The sequence below is a fragment of the Saimiri boliviensis genome, chromosome 13, assembly GCF_048565385.1.
Source record: "Saimiri boliviensis isolate mSaiBol1 chromosome 13, mSaiBol1.pri, whole genome shotgun sequence".
NCBI lineage: Eukaryota > Metazoa > Chordata > Mammalia > Primates > Cebidae > Saimiri > Saimiri boliviensis.
This window is the reverse complement of record NC_133461.1, coordinates 6,572,116-6,585,641: the sequence shown is the minus strand read 5'-3', so window position 1 is coordinate 6,585,641 and position 13,526 is coordinate 6,572,116.

Here is a 13,526-nt window from a genome sequence, read left to right as displayed (position 1 = left end):
CCTGTTACTATGTTACTTTTGTCTACATCTGACATTATCTTCATAAATATTCAATGAAGCCGCAAACAAAGTACTGTAACTTTTGGAATCTATCCAAGTTTTAAAGAAAAAACAATCAGCAGCAATTCCATAAAACAGACAGGTGTCAATCCCTTACTTTCTTTTGCTTTTTGTGTCAGTTGTTTGAAAAACACTAGAAGCTGACATAAGGTTTTCTATATATTGTCCAAGAACTTGGTTTTCTGATTTTAGCTTCAGATTTTCTTCCTTAACTGCATCTACTCCTGCAGACAGATCATCAAGTGTGTGTTGGAGTTCCAACACTTGATTAATAAGTCTTGTACTTGGAGACAGGCCTTTGAGGGGTAGTTAGATGTAGATGAGGCATGGGATGGTATTCTCCTGATAAGATTAGTGCCTTTCTAAGAAGAGACACGGGAGAGCTTGCTCTTTTCTCCTTGTCATGCTGTGTGAGCATGAAATCTGTAACCCAGGAAAAGGAGACTCCCCAAAGAAGTGAACTAGCTGGCAGCTTGACCTTAGACTTCCGAACCTCAGGATCAGTAAGAAATAAATTCCTGTTCTTTTGTCACCCAGTCTGTGGTAAGTTGCTACAGCAGCCTAAGCTGACTAGGATACAGCTCAAAGGGAAACTTGTGACACACACACACATGCGCATACACACACACACGCACACACACACACACAGACAACTCTAAGTTCAGGGATACATGTGCAAAACGTTCAGGTTTGCTGCATAGGTATACGTGTGCCATGATGGCTATGGTTTGCTGTACCCATCAACCCGTCATCTAGGTTTTAAGCCCTGCATGCATTAGTATTTATTCTAATGCTCTCCCTCCCCTTCCCCCCAATGCTCGACAGGCCCGGATGTGTGATGTTTCCCTCCCTGTGTCCATGTGTTCTCATTGTTCAACTCCGACTTAGGAGTGAAAACGTGTGGTTTTTGATTTTCTGTTCCTGTGTTAGTTTCCTGAGAATGATGCTTTCTGGCTTCATTCATGTCTCTGCAAAGGACATGAACTCATTTTTTTTATGGCTGCATAGTATTCCATGGTGTATATGTGCCACATTTTCTTTCTTTATCCAGTCTACCATTGATGGGCAGTTGGGTTGGTTCCAAGTCTTTGCTACTGTAAATAGTGCTAACTTGAGATGTATTTTAAACCACTGATGCATGTAATATCTTTACTCTAACATATTTCAAACCATGATTACTCAACTTTTTATATTTTATAAAATGAACAAATGTTCTGTATCAGATGATCAATGAAATCATTTTTGCTATTACCTTGTATTCAATATAGCATCTAATATTTAATACCATAAATATTAGATGGTACAGAATTTATAACAGAATGTTTAAAGTTTTATTTTGATTATTAAAATGAATGAAGTATTTAAAGAACTTAGAACAATGATAACTTAGAGTCATTGCTCAGCAGGCATTAGGCAAGGCATAAATTATACAGATATGCTTCTAAATACGTGCAAATTTTCAAATCAGTATCTGCTGTTTATTTTTAAAATGAATAAGTAGTTGAATCTGCCAGTTATTTTTGGATTATTTTAATTTCACCCTCTTAAGAATCACCTGAGAAATGGGAAGCAATGATCAATTTCAGAAGCATATTTACAAGGCAATAGAAGTAACAATTCATATCTTCACATCTGAAGTAAAAAAAAAATGAAAAGTCAGAAACACAAAGAATCACTGAATTATTAATATTAAAATGACAGCTTGAGAAAATTGTCATTTAAGTGGCTGGGGCCCTCTGTCAGGTTTAAGAAACCTCCAATGAATATGAAGAGCTGCTCAAAATGTTCTCACTATAGTAAGATTATCGCAGCCAGACACCATAATAAGGCAGTTGCAAAGCACTGACGAAAAGGATTACATTTTTGCTTGCAGTGAGGCACTGAGGTCAAGAAAGACATTTGAAAGGACTTGTAAATTGCAGATTAGGCTAAAACATCTTATCAGGTTTTCTCTGATGAATCCTTTGCTATCAGCATTTAAGTACTATTGTGTTTAGAGTCTCTGTTAAATAATATATATATAATGTAGCTATTGATTGACATAGAAAATGTTGAGAAAAATGCATTGCAATTATTGACTCTAGTTTTACCATTGTGAAAAATGGACTTTCAATGTAAAATGACATGATCCCCTATATACAGTTGACCCTTAAACAACTTGAGAGCTAGGGACACTACCCCCACCTCCCACCTACGCAGTTGAAAATTTGCATGTAACTTCTGACTCCCAGAAATATAACTACTAATGGCCTACTGCTGACCACAAGACTTAATGATAATATGAACAGTAAATAAATGCTTATTTTCTATGTTATATTCATTATATACTGGATTCTTGCAATAAGGTAAGAATTATATACAAGAAAATATTGTTTAAAAATATAACAAGGAGAAAAAATATTTACTATTTATTAATTGGAAGTGGATCATTGCAAAGGTCTTCATCCTCATCATCTTCACATTGAGTGGGCTGAGGAGAAGGAAGAAGAGGAATTGGTCTTGCTGTCTAAGGGGTGGTGTATTAGTTCATTCTCTCATTGCTATAAAGAACTACATGAGACTGGGTAATTTACAAAGAAGAGGTTTAATTGGATCACAGTTCTGCAGGCTGTTTAGGAAGCATGACCGGGGAGGCCTCAGGAAAATTACAATCATGGCGGAAGGTGATGAGGAAGCAGGTAGGTCTTACGTGGTCAGAGCAGGAAGAAGAGCAAGAAAGGGAAGGTGCTACACGCTTTCGAACAACCAGATCTCATGAGAATCCATCACTATCATGAGAACGGCAAAGGAGAAATCCACCTCAATGATCCAGTCATTCCCAATAGGCTTCTTATCCAACAGTGAGGCCTCTCGTCCTCTGAATTTGACATGAGATTTGGGTGGGGACACAAATCCAAACCACATCAGGAGGGAAATGCAGAAGAGGTTGTAGGGATGGGGTGGAAAGAGAGACAGGAGAGATCTATTGAAAAAAAAAATCTGTATAAGTAGACTTGTGCAGGTCAAATTGTGTTGTTCACGCATCAAATGTAATGAAAGGTTTTCTCAAGTCATGGGCTAGTATGGGTGAAAGCATTACTTATAACCAGACTTCCTTCATTCAAAACACCACTTTTACCTGACAGTTGAGTCAGAGCCATTCTGTCTTCAAAGTGAGTACGTAGTAAGCGGAAGATGAAGATGAGAAACCTATAAGGGAAAAGGATGAAGTGGGAGGGTTGGGATGAGAAGGGGTGACTACTTTCCTGAGCAGTAGGGCTGCTTGTTCTTCAAGAACTCTTCTATCATTACAGTTACTTATTTCTTTCTAACACATATGTAGAATTCTTTTTGTTGTTATTGTTGTTGTTTCTTGAGAGAGGGTCTCAATCTGTCACCTAGTCTAGAGTGCAGTGCTGTGATCATAGCTCATTACAGCCTTGACCTTTTGAGCTCAAGCTATCCTCATGCCTCACCCTTTTGGGTTGGTAGAACTATAGGCGTACCACCATGCCTGGCTAATTTTTTGTATTTTTTTGTAAAGGGTCTCCCTATGTTGCCCAGGCTGATCTTGAACTCCTGGCTTCAAGCAGTCTGCCCATCATCTTGGCCTCCCAAAGTGCTGGGATTATAGGCCTGAGCCACTGCACCTGACCTTACATATAATTCGTATTTTATTTTCATGAAGGAACCCAACTTGCACAATAACCCAGAGGCAGCAGAAAGGTAGATGCTCATGGGTTTTCTAAAACAGACCTGGTAGATTGCATATATTCTGTGTTAGTTTTCTAACAGAGCCATGAAGAATTACCGTAAATTTGCTGGCTTATGACCACACAGTTTTATTACCTTACAGTTTTGAAGGTCAGAAATATAAAATATATATTACTAGGCTTAAAAACAAGGTATCAGCAAGGCTGCATTCATTTCTGGAGGCTGCAGGGGGAAGTGTTTTCTGGCCTTTTCCAGCTTCTAGAGCCTGACTGCCCTCCCGGCCTCATGGCAGCAACCTCACGTTGTGGTACTATGACAAAGACGCACCAGCCTCCCTCCCTCATCTTTAAGACTCTTAGTATTATATTAGCCTACCCTGCATAAACCAGGATAATCTCCTTATTTTAAGACCAACTGATTAGCAATCTCAATTTCATCTGCTAACTTAATTTCCCTTCCCATGTGAAGTACCATAACCACAGTTCTGGAAAATCAATACATGGACACCTTTGGGGTCCACTATCCTGCACACCACCCTCTCCTTATATCACCATCATTATTAGCAGATTCATAGCAAACTACGTTTTCTACTTTCAGGCACTTTTACTCCTGGCACATTTCTGTATGGCACTTAACATTTTACTTGATATTGACTTACATTGCCACTTGTAAGGGGGCAATGGTACCTCAAAGATGAATGGTCAGTGAAGAAAAGCTGATCCAAGAGAGGCCTCATAACTTAAATATTAGTGATGAACTTGTTCATTTAAGCATGGTGGTGGCCTAAAAAGAAAACAAAAAAAATTTTTACACTATATACTTGTCATAAGAAATTAGAATGTTTTAATAAAATAGTCTTATTCATGGCACATGTTTGATTTAAATGATCCCCCAAAAATGTTTTATCTAAGGTTCTATAAATACAAATGATAATATTTATTTAAATATTAACGCTCTGGATAGTCTTAATTTTCTAGCAATAATTACATTACCCAGAGTGTTAAGAATATATTAATATCAAATTAGTTTTAGATAGATACAATCTTTTTTATAATTTAATTAACATATATAAGTATTGCACAAATTTTTTACATTATGGTGAATCTTTGTTTACCTTAAATTTATGCCTATTAAAAAAAAATACCTGTGATCCTGGGAAAACCACTCATAGGGAAATCAGAGTAAATGGTTCCCATTTCTCACTCTACCAGGATATAGCTCCCAATCAAGTCACATAGTCATAGAGGCATCAATTTAGTAAATTGTAAATGAAGTCACTGGATTAGAATTCTATGAATTTTTAGAATTATCACCATGAGATGTTAATAAGTCAATTTCGGTGAAAATATTAAGGAAAACTATCATTATAGCTATTGCAGAGAGTCAAAACCATAAAATCATTAGCACGAAAGCCTCTAAAGGCTAATTACTGCAGTCACTATTTACAATTGCTTAACCCAGAAACTTCTATTTGGATCCTCAGAATAAACTTAGGGAAATGCTGATTTCAAATGTGGCTGTAATATTTGAAATAACTAAATAAGTAAACATACTCATCTCTGTCCTCGTGAAATCATTACTCCCTTCTCTCTCTTTCCACATTCCACTGTTATTATTCTACCTGCCCCTGAATCATGTCTGTTCCAACTTTTCTGATTTTAGTAGTGATAGAACTTTCTCTCATCCTGGTTTTTGTTTGTGTATTTAGTCACTGATATGGTTTGTCTGTGTCCCCACCCAAAATTCCATCTTGAATTGTAACTCCCATATTCCTATGTGTCAAGGAAGAGACCAGGTGGAGGGAATTGTATCACCGAGTCAGTTTCCCCCACGCCGTTCTTGTGATCATGACGGAGTTCTCATGAGATCTGATGGTTTTGTTAAGTGTTGGGTAGTTCCTCCTGCATTCAAGCTCCTTCCTGCCGCCTTGTGAAGATGGTGCTTTGCTTCCCCTTCGCCTTCTGGCATGATTGTAAGTTTCCTGAAGCCTCCCCAGCCATGGAGAACTATGAGCCAATTCAACTTCTTTCCTTTAAAAATTACCCAGTCTTGGTCAGTTCTTTACAGCAGTGTGAGAAGGCACCAATACAGCCATCCAGCTAAAGACACAGTTTCCCTTTGCTAAGAAATGTGGATATTCTGAGGCAGTACTCTACTTGCAAGGTAACAGATTTGTCTGGATGAATACTAGAAAAACAAACAAAAACATATGAGATTGTTTTGTCAGAGACAAAAGACTTTATCACTCACAGAGCAGTATCAAGATGTATTAATTTTCTAGGCCTGCCATAAGAAAGTACCTCAGACTGAGTGGCTTAAACAATGGAAATTTGTATTCTCACAGTTGCAGAAGCTAGAAGTCTGAGATCAAAGTGTCAGCAGGATTGGTTTCTTCTGAGGACTTTCTTCTTGGCTGGCGGATGGCTGTCGTCTCCCTGTATCTTCACATGGCCATCCCTCTCTGCATGACTGGGTTCTTCTTCTTTTCCTATAAGGACACCAGTCACATTGGATTAGGGTTCACCCTAGTGAACTGATGTTAACTTAATCACCTCTTTAAAGATCCTGTCTCCAGGGCCGGGCGCAGTGGCTCATGCCTGTAATCCCAGCACTTTGGGAGGCCGAGGCGGGTGGATCATGAGGTCAAGAGATCGAGACAATCCTGGTCAACACAGTGAAACCCCGTCTCTACTAAAAACATAAAAATTAGCTGGGCATGGTGGTGCATGCCTGAAGTCCCAGCTACTCTGGAGGCTGAGGCGGGAGAATTGCCTGAACCCAGGAGGCAGAGGTTGTGGTGAGCCAAGATCGTGCCATTGCACTCCAGCCTGGATAACAAGAGTGAAACTCTGTCCCCACTCCACCGACCAAAAAAAAAAAAAAAAAAAGATCCTATGTCCAAACATAGTCGTGGATAGAAATTAGGATGTTGACATATGGATTTTAAGGAAATACAATTCAGTCGATAATGCTACAGAATAAGTGTTTTCTTGCTTCAATTCTCCAAGGCCCCTTTGCCACAAGAAGAAATGAGGAGAAACAAGTGCTGTCTGTTGACGAAGTGGGCTGAGTTACAGGGAAATAACCCTTAGCTTAGGGAGAGCAGACTTTTGTAGAGGGCAGTGAGCACACAAACTGACTCGGTGATACAATATAGCCCTGAAAATAAAAGGCAGTTGGTGGCATACACTGCTTGCAGTACGTGCATAAAGTTGAAAGAGCCGAGAATGGCCTCCCAACAATATGCAACTCCTATTTCTAGGCCTTCTTGGCTGCTTCCTAAGGTTTAGATGAGTATAGCACTCCATTGGCTTGACAGAAGCTGAGACCAAATCTCTTAAATTTCTCTCATTTGGAATTTTCTTAAGCTACTATCAGCAAGTGCCAGGTTACAAATGCCTGGAAAGCTAGAAGCACACCAGATATTTAGTTTGCATGGCTGGAATGCTGGTGTCAGTTGATAATCTGAAATAGCAATACCACAGCCTAAAAAGGTACCAATAGCTCCATGGCACTCTTGATAGATACAAGAGAACGTGAAATGCCTGGTGTTCGTTACCAGCAGCAATTTGTTTCCACCCTTTACAAGTGTAAATAGAGGTGTCTTTAGCTATTTGTGTTTGAGGTTGCAATTTTTCTGAATGTTTGAAATCAGACCTTGGTGATGACCTTGAGCAGTAGGATATAAATAATTTCCACATGCTTAGTGTTCCAATAATGGAACACTAGGCATAAGTTTAATCTGTCTGCCTGTGTTTTCTAAGTGACAGATCAAATTGCTAGGCTATTGACTACAGTCTCACTATATAGAATAAGAAAAAATATGACAAAACTAATCCAGGAGAATATTGGCTATAACAGTGAGAATGTCTTTGAATGGTGCTCACTGAGCAAACTGACCACGTTGATGTTTGGTTCTACATAGTTGGCGCTGAGATGAACAGCACCACAGCCCAGTGAGCACCACTTGGTTTCAGCTCAGCCAAACTACCAGTGAGATAGATCTAACCATTTAAGAGAAGGTTTCTGAACTGAGAGCCCACTGAACCAGCAGCTCACTTTTTCATGCAAGGCCAAGTTGCCATGAGGAGACCTGAATGCATTTTTAAATGAACCATTGCCATTTCTTGAACTCCCAACCTCAGGTGATCCGCCCACCTTGGCCTCCAAAGACCATTGCCAATCTTAATGAACCCTTCCTGTCTTGATAATCATTGAGTCTGATTGTACCATCCCAGAACCAGGACATCAGGCTAAGAGTCACAAGGCCTCCATGGGTCAGGCATTTTGTTTTGAGAAGGAAAGTTAAAAGTGATTTTCCAAATGAATGTGACAAGTGGCGGTGTCACAGAGATGAGGTATCAGAAACCCTAGGGTGTCTGGGGTACTACTAAAACTTCTTTACAAATGGCTCTTTCTGATGAGAACGGACACTTGCAGTATTGGAAATACACACATAGAACACATCAATTCCTACTGTCCTGTCAAGGTTGTAGGCCACTGAATGGGACATCAGATCAACCCTGCTCATGGGCCCCACCAAAAAGGTTACCTTAGCTTTCCTTCCACATTGCTGGTGATTTGGTCACCTGTATCAACAAAACCATAATATCTGAATTTACTCACATCTCCTGAGTTTCCAAGCATGCTTGGATAGATGTGAATGGCTTTTAGTCCCCAGTGGGGACTGGGACATCTCAGCCAAAGTCTTAGTCATCTTTTTGTTTAAAGAAGGAGAGGAAGAGAGAAGGATCAGGACAAGGGGAAAAGAAACGCCCTGTAAGCAGAGTGTTTTGGTGCAGCTTGTGGCCAGACATGTGAACTTACAGACTTTTCAGTCAGGTCCTCATGGCTGACACCATCTACTTGGGCCTTGGAGATCCCTGAATTCAGCAGCCATAGTTCTGGCTGGGGTCACAGAGTTTGCATCCTTTGGTTCAATCAAACCTAACTCTCCCAGATGCAACACATTTTCTAAGGAACCTATCTGTATTCGCCTGTTTCACACTGCTATAAAGAACTACCTGAGACTGGGTAATTTATAAAGAAAAGAGATTTAACTGACTCACAGTTCTGCATGGCTGGGGAGGCCTCAGGACACTTACAATCATGGCAGAAGGCAAAGAGGAAGCAAAGCATGTCTTACATGGTGGCAGGAGAGAGAGTGTGTGGGGAAACCAACACACACTTTTAAACCTCCAGATCTTATGAGAATTCGCTCATTATCATGAGAACAGCATGGGGGAAACCACCCCCATAATCCAATCACCTCCCACCAAGTCCCTCCCTTAACACATGGGGATTACAATTCTACATGAGATTTGGGTGGGGATGCAAATCCAAACAATATCACCATCCCAATCCAATGGCTGACATTTGCTGCCCATTTCCATAGGCTTGAGCTTTTGTCCAATTTTAACATAAGGACTAAAAGAGCTATCCAGGACAGGATAGGGTGGTGGAGGCAAGAGTGTATCAGTTTCCTGGTCAGTTCCTCATTGTCCTGCAGGCCACCTTCATCAACACTGTAGTTGAATGCTAGCCAGTGCCAAATCTATGAGTTTCCGTGATACAAGTACGTTTTCTTGGAAGATTCTCTGCAAGAAAATCAAAGCTTCTTTAATGTAATGAGAAACCATCAAAAAATAAATCTCTGAGAACTTCAACTGCCCTCTCTAAATAAATCAGAGTTTGACAAAAGACTACAGGAGCTATAGAGCCATAAAATGGCAGAGTTTTTGCTACTCTTTCTTTTTAAAAAAATTTTCCCCTGTTCCCCATGTTCACGGAGTACATGGTGATTATTATTATTATTATTATTTTGAGACATGATTCTTCTCTGTCATGTAGGCTGGAGTGCACTGGAGTTATCTTGGCTCACTGCAACACCCCTCTCCCAGGTTCAAGCAATTCTCTCACTTCAGCCTCCCACGAAGCTGTGACTACAGGTATGTGACACCATGCTTGGTTAATTTTTGTATGTTTTTGTAGATACAGGATTTCACTATGTTGCCCAGGCTGGTCTCAAACTTTTGAGCTCAAGCAATTCATCTACCTTGACCTCTCAAAGCATTGGGGTTACAGGTGTGAGCCACTGCACCTAGCCAGCAGTGATTTTTTTTTATGTATATAATGTATGTTGATATGTTTAGTGAACTTAGCATTTCCATCATCTCAAGCATTTCTTATTTCTCTGTGTTAGGAAAGTTCAATATCCTCCTTCTAGCTATTTGAAAATGTATTATATATTATTGCTAACTATAGTCATCTTACAGTGGTGTAGAACATGAGAACTTATTTCTTCTTTATTTAAAACTATTACTTGCCCCAGACTGTTATCCTCCAATCAAACCAATCAAAGTACTGATTTGCCTAGTTTCAGCCAAATGCTGTCATGAATTTCTGTCATTTCATGCTGAGTGAGTGTGCATCTCTATAACTGTTTCCTGAAAGGAATTGGAATTTCCTGCTCACTCAGAACAAATTTCAGTACTAGACATTGTGGTGCGCTGAATCTGAGGCTGGTTGCTGGATGAACCAGGAAGTCCTCCCACCAGGGGTGTGGTAACCACAGCCACAGGATCATTTGGGCAGTGGTCTTTAAATCTCCTTTGTGCTTGCTCAAACTATAGCTATCTCCCCGATTTCTCCAATCAGTCAATAAAGTGAAGCACCATTCCTACCAGGTAGACTTCAGCCAACATGTTTCCTACTGATTTTCACGGACTTCCTACAAATCCCCTTAATCAGCTGACAATGCCCTCATCTTTTATTCTCCACTATATTTATCACTATCCCATCAGCATTGCCACAGTTGTCAAGAACTCTGATAGGGCTGAGATTTTACCCTACTTTCAAACTGACAAGTTAGCCTTTCCGAGTGTCACTGGTGCTGGCAGAAGATGGGAGATTTCTGACAGAAAAGGGCTCTCTTGCTTACAGCAATAACAGTATCCATCGCATAAGCATTTTTTGTGACAATTCCCTGTACTCTAATCCCCACAGAGTGGCGTGAAGACGGCCAGATGACACATTCATCCAGAGTGGATGGCATTACAGTAAAGGAGCCCTGCACTTGGGGAGCCAAGAGGCAGGCTGGTGGGAGCTCCTGTGCCCAACTCTCACTTTGGAAGGAGACATTCTCAACATCTTTCAAGGCTATTAGATAGACAAAAATCCTTGAAAACTTAATCCAAAACAAAGGGAACACTGTGCCCTACCCACAAGATGTGCACAAATGTGAGTCCACGAGTGTGACAGCATCAACCCTGCTTTGTTGCTAGGTGTCAGTGTGTGGCTAAACTGTGACTGAGAGACTAAAATAAGTAATGTGTGGACACAGGTTGCTTCCAAATCTTAGCTACTTACTGTAGACAGAGTTGCAAAAAAACACTGGAGTGCAGATATTTCTCTGATATACTAATTTCCATCCTTTTGGGAGTATACCCAGCAGTGGGATTACTAAATCATGTGGTCGCTCTATTTTTAGGTTTTGTTTTCAGGAACCTCCATATTGTTCTCTATAGTAGCTGTACTAATTCACATTCCCACCCACAGTGTATGAAGGTTCCCTTTTCTCCAGATCCTTGCCAGTATTTCATTCTCCATGATCTGCTTATTTCACATTGCATGCCTGTATCGAAACATCTCATGTTCCCCATAAATGTGTATACTTCCTATGTATCCACAGAAATGTAAAAGAAAGTGGTGCGTGTAATATTATTTTAGGGCCTTAAAAATATGAATGTTCTTGCCTTCTATGTTCTCTTTTAACTCTGTCTGGTGTGAACATAGACATATACTGATGAGCGAGCTTGTGGATAACTGGGGTAGTATTTCAGATACAGAAACAGAAACCACGTGGAAAGAACACCAGAACATCCCTGCCAGGGAGCATTCCTGCAGGACATGTTGACACAGAGCCTGCCCTCTCTCTCCCTCCCTCCCTCCGACCCCTCCTCCCACCTTATTCCCTCCCTTCCTCTCTTGCTTCCTAGACACTTTTGGGGGAGAAGCAGCAGAATCTATATTTTGTGGCCTCAAGCCTGTCTGTTACAAGCATAATACTAGTTCAGGATATAACATCCATGGGTTACTGTGGAAGAAAGATATTCATTTTAAGGTAGTATTTCCTAGGCAGCTTAAAATCATTCTTTATTCCATTGCTATGGAATTTCAGACTTCTTAAGCATTATTTCATCAAAGAACTAGTGATGTTTTCCTGACTGCATATTCCCTTAGATTTATTTCAAAAACACCTGAAATATGTAAGATAAAGTTAAGAAACAAAAGCAGAATGTACTTACAAAACATATATCTTAAAATCGAAAATGTCCAATTTTCTTATGGAAATAGCAGAAGGTAGACGTGCTATGTGTCAGATACTATGTTAAATATTTTATGTTATTTAGGCTTTGGGGCAATAGTCAAACCAAGATAGACTCATAATAACAAAGTGTCAATATCCTGTTAACAGGCAAATAAATTTGAAATGTGTGATGGGACCCCATCGTCTCAGCCCAAAATCTCCTGAAACTGATAAGCAACTTCAGCAAAGTCTCAGGATACAAAATTAATGTGCAAAAATCACAAGCATTCCTATACACCAATAACAGACTTACAGAGAGCCAAATCAAGAATGAACTGTCATTCACAATTGCTACAAAGAGAATAAAATCCCTAGGAATACAACTAGCAAAGAATGTAAAGGACCTCTTCAAGGAGAACTACAAACCACTGCTCAACAAAATAAGAGAGGACACAGACAGATGGAGAAACATTCCATGCTCATGGTTAGGTAGAATCAATATCCTGAAAATGGCCATACTACCCAAAGTAATTTACAGATTCAATGCTATCCCCATCAAGCTACAAATGACCTTCTTCACAGAACTGGAAAAAAGCACCTTAAACTTCATATGGAACCAAAAGAGAGTCCGCATAGCCAAGTCAGTTCTAAGCAAAAAGAACAAAGCAGGAGGCATCACACTACCGGACTTTAAACTATACTACAAGCCTACAGTAATAAAAACAGCATGGGACTGGTACCAAAACAGAGATATAGACCAATGGAACAGAACAGAGGCCTCGGAAGCAACACAACACATCTACAACCATCCGATCTTTGACAAACCTGATAAAAACAAGCAATGGGGAAAAGATTCCCTGTTTAATAAATGGCGTTGGGAAAACTGGCTAGCCATGTGCAGAAAGCAGAAACTGGACCCCTTCCTGATACCTTACACTAAAATTAACTCCAGATGGATTAATGACTGAAACATAAGACCTAACACCATAAAAACTCTAGAAGAAAATCTAGGCAAAACCATTCAGGACATAGGCGTAGGCAAGGACTTCATGACCAAAACGCCAAAACCATTGGCAACAAAAGCCAAATTAGACAAATGGGACCTAATCAAACTCCACAGCTTCTGCACAGCAAAAGAAACAGTCCTTAGAGTGAATCAGTAATCAACAGAATGGGAAAAAATTTTTGCAATCTACCCATCTGACAAGGGGCTGATATCCAGAATCTACAAAGAACTAAAACAGATTTACAAGAAAAAAACAAACAAGCCCATTCAAAAGTGGGTGAAGGATATGAACAGACACTTTACAAAAAAAGACATACATGAGGCCAACAAACATGAAAAAATGCTCATCATCACTGGTCATTAGAGAAATGCAAACCAAAACTACATATAGATACCATCTCACACCAGTTAGAATGGTAATTATTAAAATATCTGTAGACAACAGATGCTGGAGAGGAT